Source organism: Marmota marmota, unplaced genomic scaffold, assembly GCF_001458135.2.
Source record: "Marmota marmota marmota unplaced genomic scaffold, marMar, whole genome shotgun sequence".
NCBI lineage: Eukaryota > Metazoa > Chordata > Mammalia > Rodentia > Sciuridae > Marmota > Marmota marmota.
In genome coordinates, this window is record NW_026000037.1 from 33,642,165 (window position 1) to 33,654,664 (window position 12,500).

A 12,500-nucleotide genomic window follows, 5' to 3' on the forward strand; every position below is an offset into this window, starting at 1 on the left:
CCTTTTTTTTTTTTTTTTTTGTATTGTTCCTATTAACCTGGCTGAGGTCTCACAGCTAGGGAGGGACAGAGCTGGAATTCGAACCCAGTTCTTTTCACTAGAATGCCTGCACTCTGATCCACACTGAAAGCTTTCTGTTAAGCAGAGAAAACTCCCTTAACCAGAAGCTACCCCAGATAGCAGACTTTTTAGAATAGAGTCTAAGAATTCTTTACAGACTCTGATTTTACCGATGAGGAAACTATGTCTGAACCATCACTTTAAATCAGTTTTTGCTGCACTTAGCTTTAGGAGAAAAAGCAAACTCCTGAGAGAATCAGTCCATAGCAGCAATTTCATGAAGAAATCAAGAAATGCAACTTTCAGGGAAAGCCTGTGGTCAATGCACACTTGGTCCTGCATGATGAGAAATGAAGCTTGCAATGTTGACCCTGAGAAACCTTAAAGTTCTCCACCAACCCCAGCCAGAGGACTTTGTGATTTGAAGGCTTCATGTTGTCGGGCAGAGAAGGCTGATACAAATTACCAGGCACTATCACCATGACTGGTTAAAAAAAAAGTTTTGTAGTTGTATCTGTAACTTAAGAAATTCAGTTTACTTGTAGTTCTTAATTTACAGAGGATTCCTATTCTCAAGAGGACTATTGTGTCTATGACCTTCTGTTTTTTCTGAGCTTCATTTAAATAATTGTACACTGTCTAAAGCAAGGGTAAGTATCTGCTACCTCTTTTGTAATTACAGTTCTTCAAACTTACAGGGTATTTATAATGTGTTGTGCCATAAGAATTTCAGATATGGAGGTGGGGTTGCAGCTTAGTGGCAGAACACGCGCTTAGCATGAGCAAAGCCCTGGGTGCAACCCTCTTTTAGCTTTTTTGCTGCTGTGACTAAAAGGACCCAACCAGAACAATTTTATAGGAGGACAAGTTTATTGGGGGCTCAAGCTCACGGTTTCAAAAGTTTCTGTCTATAGAAAGCTGGCTCCATTCCTCAGGTCTCAAGGTGAGGCCGGACACCATGGTGGAAGAGTATGGTGGAGGGAAGCAGCTCACAAGGTGATTAAGAAGCAGAGGGAGAAACTCCACTGGCCAGATATAAATATATACCTTGAAGCCATGCCCCCAATACCTCACCTCCTCCAGTCACACTTGACCTGCCTCCAGTCACCACTCAGTTAATCCCATCAATTAATTTAATGCTCTCACAACCTGATCATTTCCCCTCTGAACCCTCTCATATTAGGTCTTTTTTGTTTTCACTTCTACCTTCCACTTCAACCTCTTAAACCTATAAGTTCCATAAAGGTAGGGACTATTTTATCCTCGTAGACCCAATTCTGTGAGTTACTGCTTTTGGAGGACCTCTCACATATAAACCATAACAAACCCCCAGGATCAAAAACAAAGACAACCAACCAAACTTTCAGATACAAACACAGCACCTCTTCTACCTCTTCAGTAGAACTTGTGTAGCATCTTTGGATGAGTCCTTATGAAAATTCTCTTGGGACTTTAGGAGGAAGTAGATAGATTTTGGTGGGAAATAACAGGAAGCCACTATATTCAACAGTTTTATTTTATATACATTTGGCTTCATTTTATTCAAAAATCATTAATAGAAGTTGTACCTTTTCTCAGGCCTCCTGCTGTCCTTCACTGCAGGATATATTAGTCATGTCAGACCCAAATTTACTTCTGTCCCACACAAACCTTCTCTTATCTTGCTGATGGTTACTGTAAATTACTCACATCAGCAAAGCTTTGTCAGGAAACTGAGGTAATCAAAAACTCCAGAGAAGTTGAAGAAAATGCATCCTGGTTTATTTCGGGCTTCTTCCTCTTTTATATGGTTCATGTTCCTCATCTGAGTCCTTGCTAAAATAGTTCAAAGGCTATGCTAGAATTCAGTGTTGATTGAGGGCTCATTTACTCACGTTTTCCTTTGACTTAACTCCACTCAGGTTGCAGCAAGTTTTGCCTCACTAATTTTACAATTTAATCAATATCTGGATGTCAGTAGTGGGAGTCAATGTTGCTCTGCATAATTAGTAGTTATTTGAGAAGTGAAATTGTTCAATGCAGGTAATACTTGTGCCCTGATATAACTAACCTTTGTAAACAGTTCTCAGCCATCTTCAGGTGTATTAAATGATGAATTTCGGGTTTGTATTGGGTCCTCCCACAGGTCCTTATTTTAACCTCACAAGCTTTCTATGCTGTTTTCTGTCTTGTCCTTGAATTGTTCTTCTGCTTGGCTAATGACTGGGTTCCTTGGGAGACTACTGTTGCTGACAGCATCTTTTCAAAATGCTCTCACATTTCCTTAATTCTTATGGGGCTTCAGGTTTTCTCCTGGGCTCTGGAGTCAGTGTTATCAGTCTCTTCCCTCCAGGAACATATCATCTTTGGGAAACCAGCCCTTGGATTAATGCGCTAATGCTGCCTACATAGGATACTTGCTAAAGCCCAGAGGAGGATCATTTCTAGGATTAGAGTTTCAGGGAAGATTGTTTAAAGAAGGATACCCTTGAGTTATGTTCTGGAGGCTAAAAGAAAATAGAGGGAAGTGTGAAATCAGTGAAATAGTGAGAGATCATGGAAAGGGAGTCAAGGAGGCATGAGCCTATGAAAACTCTGTAGGCCAAGCTAAGGAACATTATCTATATTTTGGGTGCTTTGAAGAACTATGAAAGGATTTTTAAGGAGGGTTTTTGTATGATTAAATTTATACTAGTTAATCCAGGAGATATTTATTAAAGACCTCCTTGGGGGCAGTAACTCACAGAATTGGGTCTACAAGGATAAAATAGTCCCTACCCTTATGGAACTTACAGGTTTAGGAAGTTGAAGTAGAAGGTAGAAGTGAAAACAAAAAAGACCCAAGAGAGCATTTTTTTGGTCAATGTAGATATATGGAATGTGATATAAAACAATAAGCTACAAAGTTAGTTAAGAATATGGTGTGAAGGTGAGAAGACCAGTTATTTCTCTTGAGCACATTCGCTTCAGCCTTTTTGAAAGAAATATGTCTCCATAAGAACTAAAATTGTGATGTAATAATGTTAAAGTAAGATATACCTGATACCTGAAGGCTATCATGAAACTCTCTAAAGAACATAAAGGATGGCCTCCTTCAATCTGTCAGCCCTCCATCCACCTACCGTGATCACTTGGTTTCCTGCTGCCTTAGAACCAGACAGTGACGTGGATGAGACTGGAACCAGTGTGACCACAGTGTGATACCCACCTGGCATAGCGGAGAGGAAACAGTGCTAGAGAGACACAGGAAGAAGAGATAATAGGTGGCTGGACTCTTCAGACCTGGTAACCCATTGGAGACCTAGCAGGATGACTCTGAAGATATTCCAGGATCCATTTTGGATAAGTCACATTGGGGGTGCTTTTGAAACCATCAGGCAGCAATGCCCGGTATTCATTTGAATGGGCAGGTATATAGTGCACAGGAGGAAGTCTGACTGGGGTGGTGCATTTTTGAGTCTTTGGTTTAAATGCAGGAATTGAAGCTGTGGGTATTGAAGAAGTCACAGAAGCACAGTGATGGAAAGGAGGAGAGCAAAGAGCCCCAGAGGGGCTCTTGGAAATGCTACTATTTAAGGGTTGAATGAAAAAGCAAATCTTGGTCAGTGGGTAGGAGGAAAACCAAGAAGAATGTGGTTAGGGATTTAAAAGAGTAATTTTAAGGAGGAAGTCATCAATGGGATTAAAAGCTGCATTTTCTATGTGTAAAGATGTGCTATGATTTTCAAAACAAATTAAATACATTAGGTGGGATTGTTATTGCTAGAAACAAGCAATAACTGACTAATGGCATATAAAAAATACCACAAACCTTAGAGAAACAGCACATTAACAAGGCCTTCAAGATGATATACTATCTTCCTGAAATAAAATGTAAAGGATGGCATGTGGCCTTCTGTGAAGGAGACACAGGGTTAAGTTTGTTTTTCTAGTAAAGAGATGAGAAATGTTCAGTGAACTGTTCTCTTGCTTCCTTACCTGTGCCTTTGTGGTCCACTCATGGGTGGGCAGGCAGTGGCAGGCATGGAGTAATGGGGTGGAACAGAGCTCATGGGCTCCTCTGAGAATCCACCCTACTGCCTGGTCTCACTGGTTCCCAGCTATAGGCCACTGGCCACCAGAACAATATATCAAAGCACACGCCAGTTGACTCACTCCCGTCTTGCCTCACTCACAGAACACCCAAAATTCTTCTAAATCTCAGTGACCTAAGTACATTGCAGGAATTATTAGTCAATTTCACAGGAGACTTAGAGCTGGAAAAGGTTAAGATCATACCAAAGCAATGAATCTGGGGAGTGGCACATCACACTCATTTCTATGTCTGCAACTTAAGTTGTAAAAAAAAAAAAAAAAAAATCTGCTTAGATTTCTCCTGCCCCTTAATTAAAAAATGCTCCTCTATTTTTCTCTGACACTTCCTACCTGAAGCAAGGTTTTGGTTCCCATACAACACCCTTTTCCTCTGCTTTCTGGTTCTTCCATTATCTTGGCCTGCCCTCTGACACTGTTTTCCCAATTTATGTTTTCCTTTCTCATTTCCCTCTTCTTAGTGCTGACATGAGCCACAAACCTGTAGCCATAATGTCTGACTCACTCGGTGCTTCTCCTGTTAATGGACACCATGTGGAACAGGGGGCAGGAAAAATACTCTTTACAGGAAATCAGACGATAATGCTTGCACTTTAGTGCCCTTTGAAACAAGAATTTAATTATCCTAATTAAAAAGATTACCTTATAGAAGACATTTGGGAGGAAGAGTAGGCAGTTTGTCTTTTTCCTGATGACATGTATCTCAAAACCAAAAGGGATATCCCTGCTGATGTTTGTTTTATCTGCTAAAGCCCCACCACCAAGAGAATACTTAGATCAGAAATTGATCTTGATTTTTCTGACCCAGCGGGAGAGTATAAATACTTCATGCCTGACTGTGGTTTGTTTTGAGGGTGTACTAGTTTGCAAGGGCTGCTGTAACAAAGTACCACAGAGTGGGTGGCTAAAACAATATAGATATATTCCGTCATAGTTCTGGAGGAGAGACATCCAAAATCATGGTGTTGGCGGAGGGAGTTCTGCCTGGGGGGTTGAAAGGAGAATGTGTTCAATTTATCTCTCCTTGCTCCTGGGGATGGTGGCAATCATTGACACTCCTTGATTTATAGATGCACCACTGAAGTCTACATCTCTGTCTTCACATGACCCTCTCTCTGTGTGTAAATGTCCCTCTTCTTGAAAGGACATCTGTCATATTGGCTTAGCCTATGCTAATGACCTCATCTTGACTTGAATATATCTAGGAAGATCCTCTTTCAAATAAGGTCTTCTTCACAGGTTATCAGGTTTTAGGACTTCAGAATATCTTTCTTGTTTCTTCCTCCACCTCTGCCTGCCTTTAATTTCTGAATGCTTCTAGCTCCTATTCTCTCTGGAGTCCATGGGGAAACCCATTGTTCTAGGGGTAGCACCTGAAATTCAGCCTTTTACTTCTCTTCAGCCAATGAAGGCGAATTCATCTATGCTTCCCTCCCTAAGGGCTCAACTCTTAGCTATAACATTGATAAATTAATCCAAGAGAAGGTGATAATAGGTGTTAATAGGCAAGTATCACCCCTCCCAGGTATTTGCATCTACTGTACACTATCTGGAGACATGCCTTAACCTAAAGGTACTAGTAAAAATTCTTCAACAGATAAGACTTTTTTCTTTAGTAGACACATCTTTCTGGGACCCTCAAATGATAACTCTCTCCTCCACCTGTGCAAAAGATGGCCCCCCTCTATCTCTCTGTCCCTCTCTTAATGGGAAACTAATCACAACAGACAATTTGATCTATCTTTGAATAGGTTGCATTTATTCATCCCATAATTGTAAATGTGCCAAAGGAGATTTGCTCCTCATGAGGAAGTCCATCAAGTGAAAGAATGTGGTTCCAGAAAATGCCAATCTGGGGATAAAGCATGAGGAATATAAGCCCATTTTAAGCCATGGATAATTTTCAAAGAATGAACATGCGAAAGGGAGGGTATTTGGTTGCTAGGAAAATAGAATAAACATGATCTCCCTCCCCTCTTGTTTTTTTTTTTTCACTTTGGGGTGGGCTGTGCTTGCCAGTCTTGCTGGGGAATGCCTGTCCCTCCCATCTCAGTGGTGACAGACTCACAGCAATGCCTGCATGTCTGTCTCACAGGTGTGGGATCTACTTGCCAGCTTAGCGAGACTTTGGAGGAATCTCCCACAGTGGTTGTAAAGAGAAAAGGAGAGAGATAATAGTTCACTGGCATCAATAATCTACTTCCTCCAACTGGCTGAAAGCCGGAATAATAGCCTCCGTGCTTGCCCTCCTACACCCCCTCCCCTGGTTCTGCCGCTGTCAGTTCTCTTCCCTTCTCCACAACTGGGAACTCTAGGGAGCAGATTGTTTTGGCTGGAATTAGCCGGGCACAGATGGTACCACCTGCTGCATGTTCCTTACTTCTTATTGGCTTCTCTCTCGGCTCTGTGAGTTTTTGTATTTTTTAGAAGTTCAGAGGAAGGGGAAATGGCTGAGGCCCTTGCTCATGCCTGATTCTAGCACAGCTGTTTTGTGCAAACTGGCAACTGTGGGGATTGCACTGGGGCACGCTGATTGGGGAAGGTGCTTCCACAGAATCGTGCCGCAGTGGCATCCTGTTTGCTGTATCTAATGCTTCAGTTTCCAAAATATGAAACTTTCTTTGGGCCAAACAATTTCTGCTTTTCAGTCTGACAGATCTGCCTGTGACCAGACACCAGGCAGGTGGTCTTGCAAAAGCCTCAGCAATTCGATTTCTTTTATTCCAAAATCAGAGGGGCATAGAATGTCATGTTACTGTCCATTTCTGGGGGAAAAAATTATGAATAGGCCATGAGCAGATTGCTAACTCATGTCTGGGCCATTCACTCGGGATAAAAACCCATGAATCCTCAGAACCCCACAATGTGAACTTCAGAGATTAATGAATTCAGTTTTCTCACCCATTAAAAAACATAACTTTGGATCAGAGGACCCTAGAATTCCCTGAATTCTCTCTGTCTCTGATTTCATCTGTCACCCTTCTCCCTCTTCTAATATGTGTTGTCAGATGGCCTTCTTTTCACACTCCCAAAGCCAAACTCATCCTTGCTTCCAGTACCTACATCTGTTGCTTCTCCTCCTTCCTAGAACCCTCTCCCTCCAGATCTTTCCATGGCTCACTTCTTCTCATCTTTCAGGCTCCACCTAACACCACTGTCTCAGAGAAGCTTTTCCCCATACTCCCCCAGCCCCAGCTGATGCAGCCTGCTCCGCAATTCCATTCCACTCAATATTACGTCACCTTTTGTTTTCAACAAAAGAATACTATCTGAAGAGATCTACACAGTGAGTTTTTTTCTCTACCTTTCCCACTAGAATGTGCATCCCTGAAGTCAGGAATATTGTCATTTTTTCACCACTGTATCCCAGGAACATGGAACAGTGTGTCTAGCTCCCTGTCCTAGGATTGACAGATAACAACAGAAAAATTACACACACACACACACACACACACCCCTAATTGAGGGAATCGAGTCATTTTGTGTTTAAATAGAGGAAACCACTATGATACAAAAGAAACATGTCTATACAGGTACAGTTCCTAAGCCACCTGTCTTTTCAGTCTCCTTATTTGTGTATGTTTATATCAGTTTGTAGGAAACCTGAAGTCACTAATCCCACCTGGTTTATCTTTGTCTGTACCTAATATTGTGCCTTACACACAGTAGGTACTCAGTAAATTGAACATTATTAACTTTGATATCTAGTATTATTTTAGAGAATTAAATATAATAAATAGAAATTCATGGAAGTATTAACAGAAGCAATAAAAACATCTATGCCTAAATGGACGGACACTTGGCTTTGGTTCTAATTCTGCCTGTGACTATGGAGTGATCTGGGGTTTTATTTTCTCTAAGCTTCAGCATGTGGAAAGCTAATGGTTTGGATGAGAGGGTGTCTAAGATCCCATCACATCCTGATCCTCTTTGGTCTATTTCCATCTATGCCAATAGTCCCCCAGAAGTTTTATGAATCTCTGACTGCTCCTGTTTCACCGTGCACACCTGCTGCCCCTCTTCCTCCTCTGTTCACGTGGGTATCATTCAGGGCACATGGGTTCAGAAAAGTCATGTCTAGGAACAGAATGATGCTGAGGACTTGGAAAGTGGGCTCCGGCTGAAAACTGTGAGTGGAGAGGCTGGGTGAAACCATAGATCCTAAATGGAAATGAGCACTGCCAAGAGCCTTTGCAAAAAAACAAACAAAAAACTCTCGTGGGTAAAACGTATCCACAGTAGTTAGTAATTTTTGAAGAGTATTTCTCAAAATTGAAAATGTCTCTGGGTATCAGTTAAAGGGGACTCTAGTCTCTAAGTGGTTAATAGCCCTCAAATGGTGTGACATCTTAGAGTAACACGGGTTTTCAAAGTAGATTATTTTCATTCCACTCTTGCATGGAAGAGTTCTTATAGACCAGAACAAGCTTCTTGCAGGAAGTAGAGAAACTAACTCATGCCTTTTGATGCTTCAATAGCCATTTGAAGGAGTGTTTTACTGTGGTATTTTGGAGAGAGTGCTGAAAAATGTTTCAGAAGACTGAGATTCTGGGATCTCAGAAGTCTAAGTCTGTGCTTCACTGCTTTCTAGATCACTGGGAGGCAGAAACAAATGGTGTGCTCCCAAGGATATGTAGACTTCAGTCTGTTCATCTATAACACTTGGATGGTAGATTAACTACTGTTATTTTTCCAAGTGTTACAAACATAAAGATTTCTTCCTATTCTACTCATATGAGAGTTTTATTGAAGAATGAGAACAAGATTTTTGAGAATTTTAATGTAGACATAAAGTATGTTATAGTGTGGTCAAGCCATAAAGGAGTTTATAGCAGAGGCTGATTTGCAGGTGAAGGCATCTGAAGGGGTCATGAGAAGTATTTGTATGAATCATGATTGTAATTTTCATTTAAAAAAAATCAAGGTAGTACATAATAAGCAGTTCTTGTGGTCAGAACTCTTTTTTTGTTCCAAGATTTTGTTGACTGTTCCATTACCATTTGTTTGACTGAAATGTCCCTTTCCATGGAATTATCTTTGGTAAGATAAAAGCAATTCATATGGCAGAAAAGAAAAAGTTTCTACTTAGATGTTAGGTTGATTATTCTTCAGCTGATTCACACCAGTAATAGCTTTTTAAGGGCTAAAACAAGTTGGGTAGGGTGGTTTGTACTTCCCTATTTTCCCTCTTGCTTAGATGTACCTTCCACCGGAAACCTATGAACTCACACTTTCTAAGCATGTTCAATAATGAAGTGGTAGACCTCCACAGAATGTTTCAGGACTGCAGGAAGTGGTTGAGGGTTATTCAATAGTTGGTATTCTCCCTTTATGTCTGCACCAATCCTGGGCTGCACTGAAGGATTGGGAAATGGTGTTTGTGTTGGAAGTGGTGTCATTCGGAAGAGATGTAAAAACCAAGGTCTAGGTTGCTTGTGGTCACTAAATATACTGTAATGTTTTCTGCGAGCATGGGGATGTTCTTGAGTTTCCTTTCTAAATTTGTATTCTTTTTATCTATTCATATTTTTTTTCAAGTAATTTGAAGGCTGTATTTCTCTTTTCCTTTACAAAATGAGAATGGAGTAAAACTATAATTCTTTGCCCTATAATAATACTGTTTTAGGAATGAATAAAAGTGATACTTGTTTAAGGAAATGTCATAAACTAAAATCTAAGTTTCCTATAAAATGAGTAAAGTTAATTTGATATTATTGCTATTTTATTGCTGGCATTATAAATTATATAAGGGTTTTTTTTTGGTGATGCTGTCTTCAGAACTTCATATATTTCTAGTATTTTTCCTGTTAAATTATTTTCAGTTTATGCAAGGTAACAAAATAGGAAAAGTCTGTTCAGACTCTCTTTCCATCGCTTGAGCATTGTCTTTTGTTAACACTAGCTATTTAAATGTACACACATAAACTCAGCAAAACTATACACACACATATTCTTTACTTCCCTTTGACTGCTCTGAAATGGTCAGAACAGGATCATAATGTACAAATCTTTCTGTGAATGTTTCCTTATGTTAGTTCAGTTCCTTCTGAGTTCTGTGCTTGCCAATGCTAAATTTCTTGCCAGGGCAGTAGTCTATTTTTAACATGTTAGGGGCTTATCCTTCCTTCCAAATCTAACAGGCATATTTCATGGAGTGAAAGAGAGAAAGCTGACTGGGTGCACTTACAAATCAGGATCATCAGGATTTGCAGTTTGTGTGGAATCAAAGCTATGAATGAGAAAGGCCAATTAGAATACTTAAAAGTTCATTTGTCACTGCTTTAATCTTCATGTATTTTTTACTCATCATTTTCTTTGACTAAAATTATTAGAATCCTTGTCATATTCTTCTCAAGGCCAAATGGGAACAGTGTTGTTCATCTTCTATTTTCAATATTTTGGAGCATTTTAACATGTCATACTAGATTATCGGTGGTAGGTGACTGTTTTAATAGAGAAAGTTTTAGCTTGTGGCATATTCGGCATCTTATCATCTCAATGTCATTTCTCTAATTCCATATTTCATATACAAATGAAGACTGAGGGATTTATTTCTGTTACTTAATAGCATTTGTTTAATTCGGAGATTAATATATCATCTTCAACCCTGAAACAGAGGCCCTCTGCAACATCAGACCCAAAAAATTGGACACGGCCTACTAGCCCAAAAAGAACATGCTGCCAATTATCTCCATGTTTATTTAAATATTTTGCTCTAAAGGAAGCAATCATTCCTTTATACTTCTTTAAATTTAGTATTGACATTTTTATTTTGGGAAAGGAGGTCTTTTTTTTTTTAACATGGATACAGGAAAAGAAAACTCTTCAATAAAAATATTGTCTAAAAAGTTTGTTTTGTCTGCATGATTTACTAAATATGTACAATTTCAATTCACAGCGAAGGTAACAAAGATTTAAACAGCCAACATCACAAATGTCTCAAGTTCTAAAAAAAAAAAAATTCACTGTGCACAGTTTAACAATTTAATTGAATAAAAACCAAAGCTAAGCCTTCAGTATGAATCTTTCTTTATGATGGGCACAAGCCACATATTTTCTTCATCTTTGTTACACTATGCATATTTCAGTGACTAAAAGCCCCTTCCCATTTTAGTATATTAGGTTATGTCAGTACATACTTAAGAGAGGCATAAATTACCTCTTGGTTTAATATGATTTGTGATGTGTTCACATATATGTCGGAATATTTATTAATGTATAAAATGATCAGATGAGTCACCTGTGATTTTTTTAAATGTCTTCAATGTAGGAATGTTTTGTGCATGTATAATTTTTAAAAAATTTATAGGTGTGTATTTAAGCAATAATAATTTAACTAGTATCCCCTCGACATAGGTATCTTGAAACAACTATTCTGCTTTTGAAATATAGAGATTTCACATCCCTATCCAATTCAGATTTCCAAAGTTTGCTATTACATGAAGCTGAATGTTGTGGTCATTCGAATACAATGCAAGTGAGTAAACTAATTAATCATTAGAAACAAATGTCATTGAATACAGAATAGTTGAGTTACAGTTAAGGAGGGAGCCATAATTTTAGCTACCCTATAAAATCTATAATAAGGTTGTTTTCACATATACTTTTCCTGTGTAAATTCTTTGGTGTTTTTTTTCCCCCTCTTTTTTAAAAACATGTTTTAGTGCTGTGATTGATGAACATGCAATATAAGATTCGAATAATTGCATCAAGCATGTTTATTTGAATAACTGCCCCATTGCACAAGCAAATAAATCTTCCGAGTGTGTTTGTTTGAATGTTTTTACATGTATATGGGAGCATATACTCAAATAAATGCAGCTGTGTTTATTACAATGTGTGGGGCTTCAGATATACACACACTTGTTTGTGTGCATATCCAGGGCCCACAGCCTCTGAATGGCCTCACACATCTTAGAGCAATAGTGTGGTTAACAATTTTTCAGTTCAAATACACATAAACTTATGACTGGGCAATCTCCTTGAATTTGTGACTAAGATTTGATGTTATTAAGGCTTACGTCCTCAGAAAGATTTTCTAAATGACCGTTTTTTTGAGTTATCTGTGAGAAGTATCTAATAAAATTTATTTGTATTTATTCAAATATAGTCCCTTATTTCCTCCTTCCTGCAAGCCCTCCCACTCTACTTCCAGTCCAATTAATGCTAAAGAAGATGCATGTTTTGTTTAGTTCTTTCTGAGTAATTCTGATACGCATTTCTCTTGCCAGTTATTTCAGGCCTAAGCCTACAGTGTCATGTGAAAAAAAGAGAAAAGACTACACAGGTCTGCCAGAATACAAAGGCTCCTGAGAAAATGGGCAGGGATGTTCAGCTGTTCCAACATTTCATCACCCTCCCCACTCCTT